Below are 17,023 nucleotides of genomic sequence, written 5' to 3'. Positions count from 1 at the left end.
AGAGTTGATTATGAAAATGTGTTAATGTTTTGTAGCTGCAGTGGCAAGGATTAGCAAACACCGCCAGCATTTCATGCCCTTGAGGGTTGAGCTGTGTCAACATATCTCAATATTAAGTTATTGACTTAACTCAGAGCTTGCAGTTACCACTCTCGGTTGACATGGGTATAACCCCGGTCTCATCACATGATCTAGTATGGAAGCCTGGAAATTTGCTCATGTGATAACCGATGGCCCCAGTTTGGGGGTTCAGGTGGTCCTTGCTGTCAGATGCTAATGGCTAAGGGCATCAGTAAAGGGTACATTCTCAACTAGAGGGTGACAACCGGCCTCCTGAAATAAGACCTACAAAATAATGATGAAAAGCAAGATAACTTGTGATAAACTGTCAACAGACACACTCCGTACAGCTGGTATGGCAAAGAAGAATCGTTTTTCAAGACACATGAAGAAAATTTGGTATTGTCAGAAGTGGCCCAAGTCTTCAAATGACAAGCCAAGCAGAGCAGTGGAAGATGTCCTAATCCCACTCTGCCCAATTTACCTGATCTATCTGCCTCAGATACATTGAGACAAGTGTCAAGTGAGAAGCACATTGTAAGACAACAGTAGAAGACCTACACCGACCCTAAACCCATGTCGACTTTGAGTCAACTGTGGGGCCTTTTCAGTTTTGTCACCCAATTACTCTTTACTTTCACCGCTGGATCAGTATTGTAATACTTCAGTGACAATCAAGCCACATTTAAGGGACTTTTACTGGGCTGTATCTGGAGGTCATCACATTCTGGTCCATGGTCTTGTAAAAATACTGTAAATCCCTCTATCTATCATCCAGAGGTGTAAAGTAACGAAATACATTTACTCATGTTACTGTAATTAAGTAGTTTTTTTGTGTACACTGTAATTTTTTGAGAAGTTTTTGAAATGGGTAATTTAACTTAAGTGGATTTTGACTGAAGTATTGTACTTCGCTACATTGGAAATTACATCCGTCACTGAGTAAAAAAAACATAGTTCAAGGCGCAAGGCAGTTCTCACTGCAGTGGTAGATGCTGCATAGAGTGGATGACGTTCCCTCACGTGCACGTTCAACATATGAAAACTGATCGTAAAGTTCTCTGTTCACGAAAAATATGCGCGACATGCACAACACTGCACAGGAAGCCACTGCAGAGGGGCTAAAGAGCCGCCCGCGGCTGCAGAGCCATTAGTTCGGCTATAATATTAGTTCTGCCTCGCATATCCCCCTCCCTGTCGCGCGCCCCACCTGTTATGCCCCCGTGATTCTCAAACCACACAGTTTGAGAATCACTGCGCTACATTTCAGAAATGTTACGGACACTGAGCATCGACATGGTGCAGCGTCTCTCCTCAGGAGAAGGAAAACATTCTGTAACGTTTTAGCTAGACCTCCGATAATATGAACGTGTTCACCGTTCAAATTCATTATTTGTCATTAAGTTGCGTTCAGTTCAATGTTCTCATAAAAATGAACGTCTTTTGAACTCGTTCATGCACAGCACTGCCTGAAACTCAACACTGGCCTACCTGCCTCGGCCACCTTCGAGCTACTCTTCAGCTGTGCTGGATTGCTGTTCACTGCAAAGCGAGCCCGGATGAGCTCTACTCACCTTGAAAATCAGCTGCTGCTCAAACTCAACAAGAAGTTTGTAGACTAGTGCTCTAAAGGTGGATGAAAGTTTAACCAAAAGTTAAAATTTTCAGTGGGACAGCGGCATTTTAACTTTTTATTTTAGCTGTCATGTGGTTCATGCCTTGACATGTCCTCCCAAAAGTTCTTAAATGTTGTGTTGACATGTTAAATGTTTAATGTTTGACATTGTAAAGATTCTCCTTTAATTAAAAACAACTGTTTTTGGACTGGATTTATTACCCCTTGTCCTTTTTTGCACTGTATAGGAGCGGCCCCATCAAGTTGTTGGCAGTAACTAAGTAACTTTTACTTTAAGTACATTTTAAATGAACTACTTTTTACTTTCACTTGAGTAGATTTTTAGATGGGTACTTTCACTTGTACTTCAGTAAAATTGCATCAAAGTAAAGGTACTTTTACTTGAGTACAATATTTCAGTACTTTTTACACCTCTGCTATCATCCTCGTTGCTGAGTAATGACACATTTTCTTAACTGCTTTGTGGTGTGCAGGACACTTGGTGCTGGTGTGTTCGTCATAACAATCCGCTCTTCAGCTACATTTCTTCCCTCATTCACTCCCAATTTCTATCTTACCTGTCCACTGTCAATGTAGATACTATTCTGCATTAGTGTGTTTCCTTTCAATTGTATGATCTGGTAAACCATCTATCTCTTAACTTACCAACTTTTTGTGGAAGGTACTATTGATAACAAATCACCAACAGGGAGCTGCAATTAAAACACCAGCCTGTGCATGCTCACCTCTGATTTAGTAAGTTTACAGCTTAATCCCAACTCTGGTCAATTCAACATTTGTTTCAAGCCAGCAGTCGATCGACTCTGTTTCAGCTGCGTCTTCTGCAAATATCACTGCTGCCACCTTCCCTCCAATAAATAGGAGTATGCTAAGGAGAGGATGATGAAGCACCTGAAAGAGCTCCATAAATTCTGTTTCCTTGGAAAGAAGCTCCTCAATCAATCAAAAGGATTTAACGTATCGAGAGGGTCCTCACTTTATTTTTTCCGACTACTTCTCTCGCTGCTGCCAAAGTCAATGTCAATAAAAACCTGTTCACCAGACTCATCAAAGAGCTATCTTTCCACAGGAGCCTGTGTCTGTCTTCAACTCATAAATCAATCTTCCCAGCATTGATTGCAAGGTTCATTCGTTACTCACTTTCTATAGCAAGTACTCAATGAGCACTGTGGTGGACAGAAAAGCCAGATGGCAAAGAATTAAACAGAAGTCAGATGACTTTGCCATTTTGTTTTTATGGGTATAAAGTAATTATTTAGTTTACGACAGATGCACATAAAATCTCATAGAAGAGAGACACATTATTGATTATTTGTCATTAGGGAATTGACGATAGCTTAGGTCACATGAAAGATTACTGTGGAGTTGTTGTACTTAATTCATTAGAACTAAAAGTCATTGTCAGTTCTATACAAAGAAGGTATCAGTTCTCAGCAGACTGAGAGTTTGATCTTTTGCATTTGTAGTTTCATTATGATGCCAATATTATGTCCCATGTCACTTTCAATTGGGCAGCTACATGATACTACAGCTATGTGAAAGGACAAAAATAAGCTATCCATCTTTATTATTTAGTATTTACCTGGAATTCAAAGTCTCCCCTTAACTTAAAAATGTCTAGGGATTATTATTATCTTCAGTTTCTATGAGACTTAATATGGGATAAAATCAAACAATTTAACTGCAGTTACAAGCACACAGCACTGCATCTATTCTCGAAACTAGTCTTGGCTCGATATATTAATTTCATAAGAAATTGAGGTTCTAAACCGCAGAGAGAAATTTTACTGTGAATGAAGGGACAGCATGTGTCCATCAGATAAACGTTGAGTAATAAAATGAGCAGATTGAAATGTTTAGAATCATGTATTTGAGGTTTTTGTAGAAAAAACAAAGAGATATAACATTTAAAATAAAGTTTTCCATGTCTCAAATCATGTGGGGAGAGTCTTAAAGTCCCCCAGCCCCCCTCCCCAGGATCTATAGGAAATAAAGTCGGTTTGTGGTTTGGGTTAGCCACCTAAAACTCTGGGGTAAGGTTAGGGAAGGATTGTGGTTACATTTATTATTGAGGCAAATGCTGACTTAAGGTCTGTGGTGTTATGTCTTCTGCCTCACTTCATCAAGCACACACTACGTCCTGCATGAGCCTTATATGTTGCCATTGTACTTGAATTGTGGTCTGCCGACTCATCTAAGATGAACGTAATTTCTAGGTCAACCTAACCTAACCCGAATCCTCAAAGTGCAATGCTTCACATTACATTAACACTGGCTCAGATGACAGTGGTGAAATGGGCTGCTTGAAGGAACAAACCCACAGCAAACCTTAACCAACTTTGCATTTTTTTTCCTCAGGTCATCTGAGTTTTGCATTGTCGTCCTGCTCAGTGTTTTGTTTTTTTATAGCCCGAAAACGTACTGCTTTTGTCACAGCTCTCATCTCTATCTCCAGACAAAGCACTGCTGTTTTCTCTGGTAAAATAAGCCCTTGACAGCAGCCAAATAATGTTAGCAACTAACTTATCAAGCAAGGTTACGTCCACACTGATAAAGATCTCTGTCCGGAAAAGCTTTTTGGATCATGATCAAAAATAATCCCTAACCACACCAGCACAAATGAAAACACACATCACACGACCGTTCATGTGGAAAACGGATTGTGCACTCAGATGGTAGTTGCTAGGTTGCATAAAACGATACCAATAAGAAACAGCTAATCCAAAAATAAGATCAGGGCTATTTTTACTATCACACATTATGAAACAGAAGGTTATATATAATGTACAAGTTCTACAATGAATCCAAAATACAGGTGCTTCCATCTTTTGCTTTTGATGCAATTTGGCCAGAGTCTGTGCAGTAGTGTGTGTTGGGGGGGGGGGGGTGTTGAGCTGTATCAATCAGGGGCTGTTTACGGCTCGTTTTCATTGCCCCTGGGTGGCCAAAACGACTATTATTCCATGTTTAATCAAAAGTGTTATACATCCATCAAATTAAATAATAAGTACTGTGTAGTTGGATTTACAGTTAAGATGGTCATTCTTACCCTCAACAAATGTAATGTGTGTAGCAATTTATGTTTGAAGGCTTCCGAAAAAGTACAAGTGAGGTAATGGTCAAGATATACTGCATGTACTCAATCACGATACATCACATCCATCAAATGTGACTGGACCAAATCCTTAATCCTTAAATTAAATTCAAATCAAAGGTCAGTCTCATATCAGTTAAAATCTAACGGCAGCAGGGTCATTCCTGGAACTTTGTCAACAAACTGTGGCCATGTCAGGCTGGAGGCTGACCTTCACTGTAGTGGTGAGGAAGGATCTAATCATGTTACAGCTCTTTTAGTGGATAGCTGTCGTTTTGTTGATAGCGTCCCATGTCCATGCCATCCTCCTGTTTTAGGGGAAGGAAAGTAAAAGCTCCAGAGTCCCACAAGCTCAATACTTTAGTTGTTTTTTTAAAAAGAAACCTGGTGTTGTTTTCCAGAGAGCTTTCCAACAAATCTTCAGCGGTCGGTGCAAATCATGTTTTTTTAATGAAACATTTAAAGGATGGAAAAAAAACTACCAGAGCGAAACATTTTTCCAATACAATGTCATTTCACTCCAAGGACTGTAATCAAGCGGACTTTGCCTCATTGTCGCTGATATATACGGAACAGTTTTCCTTCCCAAAGGAAATAAGATTTCTACACAAACAGATCGAGGTTGGATGCTTTATTTGCCTAAACCCACATGATTTTCATACAAGAAGAAGACTTGCTGCAGTAGCATGAACACTAAAGCAATCTGTGTTTCCCAAAGGCTGCAGGACATGAGGGATGACTCCTTAAAACAAGTAATGTTTTTCGAAAAGAGATTTAAAAAGAACCTGATCCCAGATTGAGAGAGGCTTCCACAGTGGGGACTGCTGGTATTGTCGCTCATTCATTGAATCATTGATTCTTTACATTGTTTTCTTAGTTTTTTTATGTTCTAAAACCTTGTAGCTTGGGTTGTTTTTAAAAAGTTTTTCTGTATTTGACTCAGGTCAGTGACGTTAAGTGTTATACGCCCCATAGGGCCACTCAATCACAGGGCGTAACCGAGTCATATGTGAGTTTGTGTTTTAGGTACCAAATGCAGGCAAGGGAGCTTGTGAGTTTGATTAGAGCAAAGAAAACAAAAACAGTCTTACAGTCTGCAGTGGCAGGAAAACCGATGGAAACATGGGTCAAATACATGAATAAATTGAGACATGAGAAATATCAATATGTTAACAGACTAACTGACAAAGACAAAGGGAAGCACATAAACTAATTACACCAGCGAGGCTGCAGGGATAACTACACACAGGTGAAACATTGGGACAGGTACAGACAATCACAAGGGCGGGAAACATGCCAAAGACAGGAAGTGAAACCCAGCATCCAGTGCTACTGATCCCTACTTTATTTTTCCGACCTTCAGAAGCGACATAGTCCCGTGCTTTGAAAGGTTCCATTATTTTGGAAAGTCAGGTGTCTTAAAATGGGTAAAGTTTCTACTCAAAGAAGTCACAAATTAGAAAAGGTGAAATGGGAGTACAATCTTGATCCTTAATTACGGTAATCTTGACAGAAATGATAACACAGGACCACACTTCTTCTGCTTGCAATCACAAACATTAGGACCTTATTTGTAACGTTGCCTTCATTAGAAAGTGCATCAAAACATGGGACAGAAGAAATACAATCTTTCAGTGGAGCAGGTTGGCCAAAAGTTAACAAACATGCTGACTACATATAAACGGGTGAAGGGCATGACGGGCTACAGGAGAGGCAGGAGTCTTACACAGTATAGCAGTTTTCAGAAATGACCTCTGGATAACACCTAGCAAATTGGCTACATAGTTTACCCACAGTTTGTCTTTCATGCAAAACGCAGAGGAAGGTTCTCTGCACGGAAGCGTTCACAACAGCAACAAATCCTCGGCAATATTCAGGCGAGAGGTGGAGCAGTTCTCACATCGACTTCTACGGACTTTATTATAGGTGGCCAGGTGGATGAAGTTTGTACAAACTCGAGAGTGTAAAACTCGGTCATTTGGGTTCCCTGGTGCACCAGATATAAACAGGTTGAGGAGCCAGACAGGGAGATGGAGGACTTTTGAAAAAAAAGCTTCTTACCACTCATTGGCAAATGTCGAATGGATAATATTAAATTCCAGAGTTTCTTGAAAATGTTCAAGCCAAATAATATCTGAACTTGACTGTGTCATGTTTAGTCTTTTTCTCCCTGGATAATATGTTTCTTAATATTTCTATTTATATAGAGAGGGGATGGTCACAGTTCAAACCATTATGACTACACCTCTGGGGACCACGGTTACTTATGCTAATTTGGCATGGTTTCTTGTTTCCCTGTTTCCATTAGCTGCATGAACTTAATAAAGATACATCACATCCATCAAATCTGACTGGATCAAATCATTTTAAATTAAATTCAGTCTCATATCAGTTAGAATCTAATTGCAGCAGGGCCACTTACTGGAACTTTGTAAACAAACTGTGGCCCTGTGAAGCTGGTGGCTGACCTTCACTGTAGTGGTGAGGAAGAATCTAATCTAAGCTCTTTTAGTGGATAGGCTGTCGTTTTGTTGATAGCGTCCCATGTCCAGGTCATCCTCGGGCTTTAGGGGAATGAAAGTAAAAGCTCCAGAGTCCCACAAGCTCAATAATTAGGTTTGACTTAAAAATCAACAACCTGGTGTTATTTTCCAGAAAGCTTTCTAACAAATCTTCAGAGGACTGTGCAAATCATGTTTTTGTAATGAAACTTTGGAGGTCCATACTATGTAGCAAGAACAATATAGGATGTCTTTCCGAGATCCAGATGAACTAAACCTAACCATCGCAATCAGGCTAGGCGCTGCCACGGAGTGTGTCTTCAACTCGTTAAGTCAACACAGGTTTTCCTTATCTAGATGTGTGTGAATGTGCACAGAAGGGGACTGAGGAGATGGCCCTCACCAACAATGAGGGCTGACCTTTAATGGATGGGGTGGAAGTGGCAGCTCTCAGAGGGACATGTTTGTACAATGCATGTGTCAGCGAGTCAGTGTTAAACTACATGGTAGCCAATATACTTCCTTAGCAGTTGATGCCGAGACACTGGTCTTGTTGCCACCACCCACGCACACACTCTCCACCAAAGACTTCAACCTGTCATCGTGTCATTGGGGATGAATCATGGCTCCGCCATTTACTTGTCTTATCTCTTCAGGCGGAGGCCCATTGTGAGGAGACGGTGTCTGTATGTTCTGAAAGCGTTTTAGTGTTAGTCCTGTTACCAATTTCAGAGTGTTTGATTTCTCCATGTTAACACTGACGGTGAAGGTGAGGACAGTGTAATTGAATCAGCTTAACTGCTTGCTACTGGTGGTGGTCTGCATATGTGACCCATTAAGGCTTTAAGTGGTCCTTATCCTAAATCAATAGCTTACACTACCTTTAGCAGGAAAGGTAAATCTTCCTCCTGTTGACCCTGTGGCCTCTATCTATGGCACAAGAGGATCAAAAGCGGTAATGAATCAGCATATATATTTACTATTGAGTGTTGCGAAGACACATTGCGTAACTGTACAGCAGCTAAGTTATGTGTTTCAGGCTGCAGCAATGTGAGGGCCCTCTACAAGAGGAGTATAAAATACTGGATATAGCATAAGAAACAAGTGACAAAGAATATAAAAAAGTTCTACTAAAAAAGGGTGAAGCTGGAGGTTGAAAAACATGAGTACGAAAAAAGGGTAAGTATGTCACAGTCTTTTATTTCTAAGCATGGGGAACCATTTAACTAAATGTTTTTTCATTTTCTTAACAGGAACTGGAGAAACAATACTCAATACTCAGCTTTCTTTTTTTTTTAAACACCTGCATGTTGTTTGTGATCCTTCAGTATAAGGTTTACATAAACTGGCCTGTCTTTCAGTAAAAAGATTATAAATAAAAACGTAACATCTGGCCCAAAGTAAGTAAAATACTGCTGGGTGATGCCCCCTCTCGGGCACTAGGATTGTCCATGTTGATGGGTTCCACCACAACAGGGGGTTGTAGGGTGACCCTCTACTTTCTTATGGCCGCGATGTTGTGCAGCACAACACATGCAGTTATAACTCTACAAGCCCGGGCTGGGGCCACTCAGGTGAAGGGGCCCTTCAAAACACCAAATGTCATTTCCATCCTGACCCTGGTTTTGCTAAGGGCCACATTGAAGCTATTCTCTGGCCCAGCATCAGGGTCAGGATACGGTGTTATCAAAAAGGGCTGGCAGCCGTAACCCCTCTCCCCCATCAACACTCCACTAAACTCCCCTGAAGAGAAACAGAGTATTACAAATGATTAGTATCACAAAATGCTGCAATGCAGTTAGAGAATTAAACAAAACTAATTTTTGCTGTACCCTGTTTCAATTTGGGGCTGAGTGCTGACTCCCTGAAGATCTGGGAGTAGTGGACTGGTGCCACTTAGCAGCGATGCTGGTGACCATGCAGATTGTCACGGGTCAATTAATGTGCATTAGAAAACAATGATGGAGACAAAGAAAGTCCCCACCAACTCTGCCAGCTGTCCCCCCCCCAATATTTACATACATGCTAAGAGAGAAAGATCTTGGGCATATGTCCAGGGAACATTACAAAGGCATCCAGCAGCTCTGTCAATGCATGTGCCACCTTGTGTGTTGCCGTGCATACAGTGTTTTTGCTGAGCTTATTTGCATAACCCAAACTGTACAAAATAAAGCAAAGAAACATAGGGCAATGCATCCAGTCTGCGTTACCGTGATAAAGGGGATTCTGGGACCTTGTGTCAGGAGAGGTTAATGTTTAATAATTAAATTGAGATTTGGTAGTAGAATTTTGTGATGGATGAGAGTGTATGCTTGTTGTGATCAATAATAATAATAATTATTTGTATAGCACTTAAACAAGGTAACAAAGCGCTCTACAAAATGAATGGGAAAACAATGAAAGGTAAGCTGATGTCTTGACATATTCAATACATTTTTAAGCAACAAATCATAACACATTACTGTTGACACATTAATGACTATAGAGAAACCCAACAGTTCCCATAATTCGCAGCACTTTGGCGACTGTGGAGAAACTCCCTTATTAACTGGAATAACCTTCAACGGAACCAGACTCAGTGTGCAACCATCATATTTAAGCTCTGTCAGACTGGTTGTTATAATGAAAATAATTATCATCAGTTGTAATCTGCCCTCATAATGACGCTAACGTTACAAGCAGAACCTGCGGCTAAAGGTAAATCTGACTGGCAATTGGATTGTATGGCAATACAGTGAAAGCCTTATGGCCTGCTCAGTAGATCAGACATTGTTACCTCTAAGTCTTTTTAAAGTAAAAAATGATCCCATTTGAGAAACTTTTACAAATATGGTTGCAATAAAAGTAATATAAAAGGGAATTCACACAGTAGCACCAGAGCTACCTTCAGACAATAAAATTGCTTTCCTACAAAAATATATTGAGGCAGTGATTTAAAGACAGGTAGTGGGTTAGCGAGCCTATGTCATCAGGCAGGGAGTTATGAAGCTAGCGTAAGTTCAGTCAGGTAGACTTAACCTGCAGACGATCAGCTGATCAGGGGTGTTCCTAAACATAGGAACGCCCAATGGAGGACTTAACCTGCCTAGTGATCAGCTGATTGGGGGTGTACCTAATCATCCAATCAGGTCAGCAAGTCATTTAGCAGCTGTCAAACTTTAAAAGTCCCTTTCCTCTCTTCCTCAGCCTGCCATCATTCAGCGACTGGCGAAACCCCTCCTCCACCCCATTCTCCTCCCGGCTCAAAGGACATTCACCTCATCCGGATCCCGACCTCAACGGATCGCGGATTACGCCAACGGATCGAGGATCATAGCAGCGCCCAATCATGGTGGCAGCTGATCGCGGACAAAGAATATTCAAAACTGCCTATCAATATACGATTACTAGTGGCATTCATTGCACTTCTGTCCATCCCGGAAGAGGGATCCCTTGCATGCGTCTCTTCCTGAGGTTTCTACTTTTTCCCTGTCAAGGTTTTTGTAGTTTTTCCTTACCCTTGTGAGGGTTGAGGGCAGAGGATGCCACACTAGCAAGTTCAATAGGACTACGAGCATAAGATTTGCCTTCCAAACATACATTAGACCAGGGGTCTTCAACGTTTTTCAGGCCAAGGACTCCAAAACTGGTGGAGAGATGGAGCAGGGACCCCCTACTATATAAATTGTATAAAATTGTCTTTTATATTAAGCTGGGCCTAGTGCCATATATAAACATAGCATTCAATACTAAGCTATTCAAATATAACACAGGCTCATATAGTCATGTTTTTAATTTAAACATGTGCTAGGTACAGGGTGGCCATGCCACTGCCATTTATAAACATACATCTTGCATACAACACTGAGCTACTAAAGTAATTCACAGATTCATGTTTTAATTTTAAACATACATGTAGAAGAGATAGTGAATCCTCAAGCCATCTCTGGATGACACACATACTCCCACATCAGTGAGATGTCTGACCCTGATAGGTAGCACACAACTTATCTAATCTTGGACGGATGGAGGCTGTCAGGCAGAGGGTCAAATCAGCCTCTCAATATGTCGGATGCATGTTAATGTGTATTTAAAGACATTTAAATTTGTGGAAAAAAATTGGTTAGAAAATAAATCTTTTTTTTTTTTTACATTAAAAAAATTCTAATCAACCAAACATTTCGCGACCCCCCTGCAGTACCTCCGCGGACCCCCTAGGGGTCATGGACCCCCTGTTGAAGACCTCTGCATTAGACGATAAACCACCACCAGTGTCTAGACCCCGGGGGGTATTCCTGTTCGATGTTCTGCTACACCCCCTTCTAAATCCTGATGACATCTCACAGGGGTCTAAAATGCCAAAGACTGTTTAACATTCACATTTCTGTGCGTGTAAAAAGAAAATAAATAAAATCTGTTAAATTGGAAATCAAGTCTCTCCTGATTGAACCATCCTCCTCCAAAGTGTGGTTCATGTTGTCATTGTAAACGAAACAATCAACAGAAAAGGATAACAGCACACAGGCAGACTGAAAAGCGCTGGCACACTGCTGGTGTGTGAGTAGACAGACTTAAGTAGTTAGGAACACTGGCCAGATGATCACAGTTAATTCAAGTGCAGCCCAGCTCCAGGTAATCCACGACCACAAGAGTCAGACGCAGACACAGGTCCTCAGTTTGTACCAACAGCTCCATCACTGTTTTCAGACACAGCCATTCGAAGAGAAACAACTCTGATAAACTTGTAAATAACCTGCCAAGGGAGACAGATGTAGCAACCAGCTGGTGAACATATTGGAGGATTTAGCTGATAAAGGCAAACTTGGAGTGCAGTTGAATAGTCTATTTTGCTCAGGAAGTTTCCTACAGAGACAGTCCCACGAGATTTTTCAGCAGCAGCCACAACAAGAGCGGTTTGCTCCCTTAGAAGATAAGGAAGGGAGCATCAATGCTTCCAAACTATCCATCTTTAACATAGGAAACACTGGCACTTCCATTTATGAAAGGAAAGGAGAAATTGTCATCACAAAATATTTTGCAGCAGCAACATCATAACAAACAACGTTTTATTCTCGTAACACGTTTGTGTGAGCTCTTGATTTCTGTCCAGTCAGGAGGTAAGTTGAACAAGTATATTGTTGGTTGTTTATTGTGTATTCAAAATACCATCAAAACTAAATACAGATGTCGTTTAAATTCACATAAAAACAAAAACCCTCCACTTAATATACATGAAGGTTAAAAGCACTATTACAGAAATCTCTATATCGAACGTGTATATAACTTACTCTGGCCCCATATACTCATAGTGTTATTCACTTAATTTACTTTTTCCACTTGTATATTCCCTTTTCATCATTTCAAATTTTCAGTCCCATTAGTTAAATTTTCAGTAATATTTATTTGTTGTCACTTCCTTCAAGCAACTGGTTAATGTTCCCTCTGTATAAATCCTAAAACAGATTTTAGTCAGAGGTGTCATTCTGTTACACGCAGAAACAAATTTACTTCATCATCCCCTCCTCTAGCATTCTACTGGTTGGATCATTTTTACAGACTTGAATAAAAAGAGGAAATCAAACTGTTATGTACGGTACAGTGTTAATTCTCCGAGACAATAAGCTGTTTTAATATTGAACTTAGGATAAACAATAACATGACACAGCATCCTGACAGTTACAGTACTGCGACAGTGTTATTATCTCAAGCAGAGTTAATTGAGAGTGAATGATTCACTCTCTCAGAAAAGAAACCAAACCTGGGAGGAGCTCTGATTGCTGATGTGGCATGATTGCTTCCTTGCTGATTAAACGTGTTGATCAGTTCTAATCAAAACCCTTTAAATACATTACAAATACAAAAGAAAAGGAGACTTGAAGCTTCCTGAAAAACATCCCAATATACAGCTGAATCGGCCATACTGAGTTATTGCTCCTCATTTATCCTTATAAAAAAAGTCATTTACAGCTCTGAGTCTCTAACAGCCAAATACAGTACAACTTACCAAGCATGCAGACAAACTTTTAATCCTGACTGAATCAGTTTCCACAATGGACCAGAACCAACTGTCATTTGAATTCCACCGAGAAGGAAGCATTTCATTATTTTCTAACAAATAAGGGACTGTGTATCAGCAAGTGTAAAAAAACACTCTGATGTCCAAATCAATACGAATCCCATAGGTCAGACACTGGTGGCAATTACTTCGCCGCTGCCTGTATTGGATGCACTGATTCAGCCGCAGCTTGTTAACACTACATTTTGGCAGAAGACTGTAGATCAGATAGTGTTTTTCCCCTCTCGCGCTGTCTTGTGCCCGCCAAGGAAAAAAAAGACAATCTTCTTTTCTCAGACCATGATTTGCTGAGACTCTCCTCCTTTAAAAGCTTAAGCCATTATCAACAAGATCCAGATCTTGACTTCAAGCATTGATGCTCAGGGCTCAGAGGCATACATTTATACACATCCCCAAGGAGCAAGAGGTTGGCCAATATCCTGCCATTACCAGCATCATAAACACAAAAGTCAAACTAGTGTCACATTTAATTACAATTCACTTCAGAGATGTATGATATAGACACCCCCACTACCCAGTACCATGGAACATGGTACTGTAGTAATTAGTTACTAGGGAAAGTAACTTTTAAGTAACTTTTATGTCTGCTTTTTAAATGTAATGAATAGGAATAGTACTAAACACAATAAACATCTTTTTTAGACCTATTTATTGTAATCAACAGGCCAACAGGCCTTCAAATCAAGCAGTAGTACAGAAGTCCCTTTTAATACTTAACTTAATACAAAATAACTGTCTCAGTCATTTAACAGTGTTTTTCTTTACCATATTAGGCCCAATGAAATAAAAGTGATTGGCCTACAGTATTAACACTAATTAAAAGAGAAAACAAAGGTGCCTTGAGGTGCTGCATATAATTTAATATGTGATTTAACAAAAGGTTAACAAAATGGTTTAACAAACATGCCTCATAAGGCAAAGCTAAATAGAGATAAGAGATGAGATTCTCAACAAATGTTAAAATGGGCTAACAAGTCTCATCTCTCACCTCTGACCAGTAGCCACAACATTGCTAGCTCTCAAACCAGTTATTGTTTCCCTCAAGAGGAGAAGCTTCTCAAACTTATGATCTGAGAGCCTATTCCTCTTTGGAGAGAGAATCAGGTTCCCAAGGCTAAAGAGTCTTTCCACCGGGGCACTGGATGGAGTGGCTGCATTATATTTAGCGACTCACCTTGCGTAAATGCCTGTAGCTGTCACGGAGTGGACAGATTTAATAGACACACCAACGCTGCATATACTTACTTGTTGCTCCAACATTAAGCAACAGCGTCCCAACATTTGTCTTTTTTTCATGGTGTGTTTATACAACATGTTCCGAGGATCATACAACTCACTGTTCTTCTCCACTTCAATTATTAATTTAATGTCATCCATGTTGAAGAACTTCTCTGCTGTTTGCTCCGTTAAATGTCGGGTGTTGAGGGTAAATTACGTATTCTCCACTCAAGCCTATGTGGAGAATACGTAGCCCCCCCCCCCCTTTTATCTTAATCACTGCTTCAGTGTCTTTCCTGGCGCGATACGCTCGCGTCAAGCGGAAAAAATAGACTCGACGCCCAAACGATCGCTGCACGGCGCGAGGCAGCCTTGGGGCAGCGCGGTGCTTCAGCCTCCGGTGTGACCAGCACAAAGGTTTAACATGGGAGTGGATGGGAGCCAGCTGTTATTTAAGGCTTGGCGCTGCGCTTCAGCGTCCGGTGTGAACCCGGTATTAGTAAATAACTCACAATGTGTCGCTTAACATACGTCACATACTTGTGCTCTGATTGGTTGTAGTTCTATCCAATTGAGACAAGAGGCATTTTTTTTTCTGGTTCGGTTGAAACACGCCCAATAATCACAGCCCAATGGAGCGGTATCAGACTCACATTCTGACTAGAATTGTGAGTATGACAACGTCAGGCTAAATTTATATAGCACCATATAAGCAAAGGTCAAGTGCAAAGTGCCCATTGTAGCATCCCCGGCTTAATGATGGTCTGATTCCTTAACTGATGGTTCACATCCTTTTACTTCCATTTTCATACATACTGTGATATATGAACACACCGTAAGAACTAGAAGGAAAACAAAACAAATATTACTCCCCTTATATAACTATTTATCTTAACAATATAAACTCTTAACAGAGGGCTGCATATAAACATATTTCACTTGAATGAAATTATTCGTCACCTTATAACATAACCCATATCATATTATCGTAAAAATAATGACAAATTATAAGGGTGAATGATACAATTTCCGTATGAGCAAACCTTGCCTCACATTGTAAATTTAACACACGCACACACACACGTGTCCTTACACCGCAAAAAGACGTTTAGAATTATGTTTATAATAATGACAACAGGTAACAAAATAACCACAAACCTTGTGCCTTTATCAGCCAGGTGCTAAACAACTAAAAGTAATGCTTTTTCATGCAACAACGAGGCATACCTGCCATTAAGCGATCTTTTTCATTTTTCAGGAACTACCTTTTCAAAATAAAAGGATAACATTTCTCCTTCCGTCTAAACCATTTCAAAATATATGTATCAAAAACCAATAGGGCATTAATAGCTCATTTAAACCCATTAACACTAATCTAACAACCTACAAAGACAAGGGCCTGTACTTCGATGTTACGTGGTGTCTTGTGATCACCATCTCTAGTGAAAGACGAGCCACTGACCACGAGACAGGCGGTAAGTACCACTGTACCAAGCAGACCATGACGTCGAGCTAGCACGCTAGCTTGACATAGCTAACCTACCAGCTTTATCTTACCACTACGTTAAATAAATAATAAATGTACAATCATGTTATTTTGATGCTATTGCTGTATGTCAACATGCATTTCGCTAGATAACAGTATAATATCATGTCAGTAACCAAATTAAATATATATATTTAATTTTCTAAAAGTCAGGGACATTAACTTAGCTTAGCAAGAACTCCGCCTACCTCGATATGCTTCTTTAAATTTGAAGGCGAATTCATGAACGCTAGCAACTCCTTTTTTTGAGGGAGGAAAGAAACGCATTCAAACCTCCACATGTCATTCTTGGGGCCTTTGAACGCGAACATCTCTTTTAAATAGGGCCAAGGGTGGCTCATTTCAGAGGGCTCAGTTGAGGCTGACTCTGGATCCATGTTGAAAAGGCTGCTACTGGCTAGTCTAGCTGTGGAGGAAGATCGAGGACAGATTTGTCCACCAGAAAAAGGCTATGAGGAGCAGCAGTGGTGATGCAGGGGGCAAGAAAGTCCCTGCTTTTATTTATTCCTATCGTGGTTGGGACCACACATTAAAAACAGGGCGACGTAATAAATAAATAACAGTCGACGACGACTACCACAAACAAAGAAGTCTCTAAGGTCGTCTTCGACAAAAAACGTTACTCCACCTAGTGTTCTGGCGGTGATTTGCTTTGCAACACGCACAAGCCTTGGAGAACCATAAATTAAAACAAATCCATCGTCACGACTGCCTGAAAAGCCGCAGCCGCAGTTGTAGAACCATGTGCCGGCCTTAAGATAACTCACAGGAACACGTGTTTTCTTCCTTCTACACATCTTGTTTGTTTCTTCTATTAATCATTACCCAAATGAAGAAATTACTATCACACTATGGTGCACTGATATTCATATGTGGTGCTCTGTTGTCTTACAGTACACCTGTGTGCAATGTA

The sequence above is a fragment of the Pleuronectes platessa genome, chromosome 4, assembly GCF_947347685.1.
Source record: "Pleuronectes platessa chromosome 4, fPlePla1.1, whole genome shotgun sequence".
Taxonomy (NCBI): domain Eukaryota; kingdom Metazoa; phylum Chordata; class Actinopteri; order Pleuronectiformes; family Pleuronectidae; genus Pleuronectes; species Pleuronectes platessa.
This window is presented reverse-complemented; position numbering follows the sequence as displayed.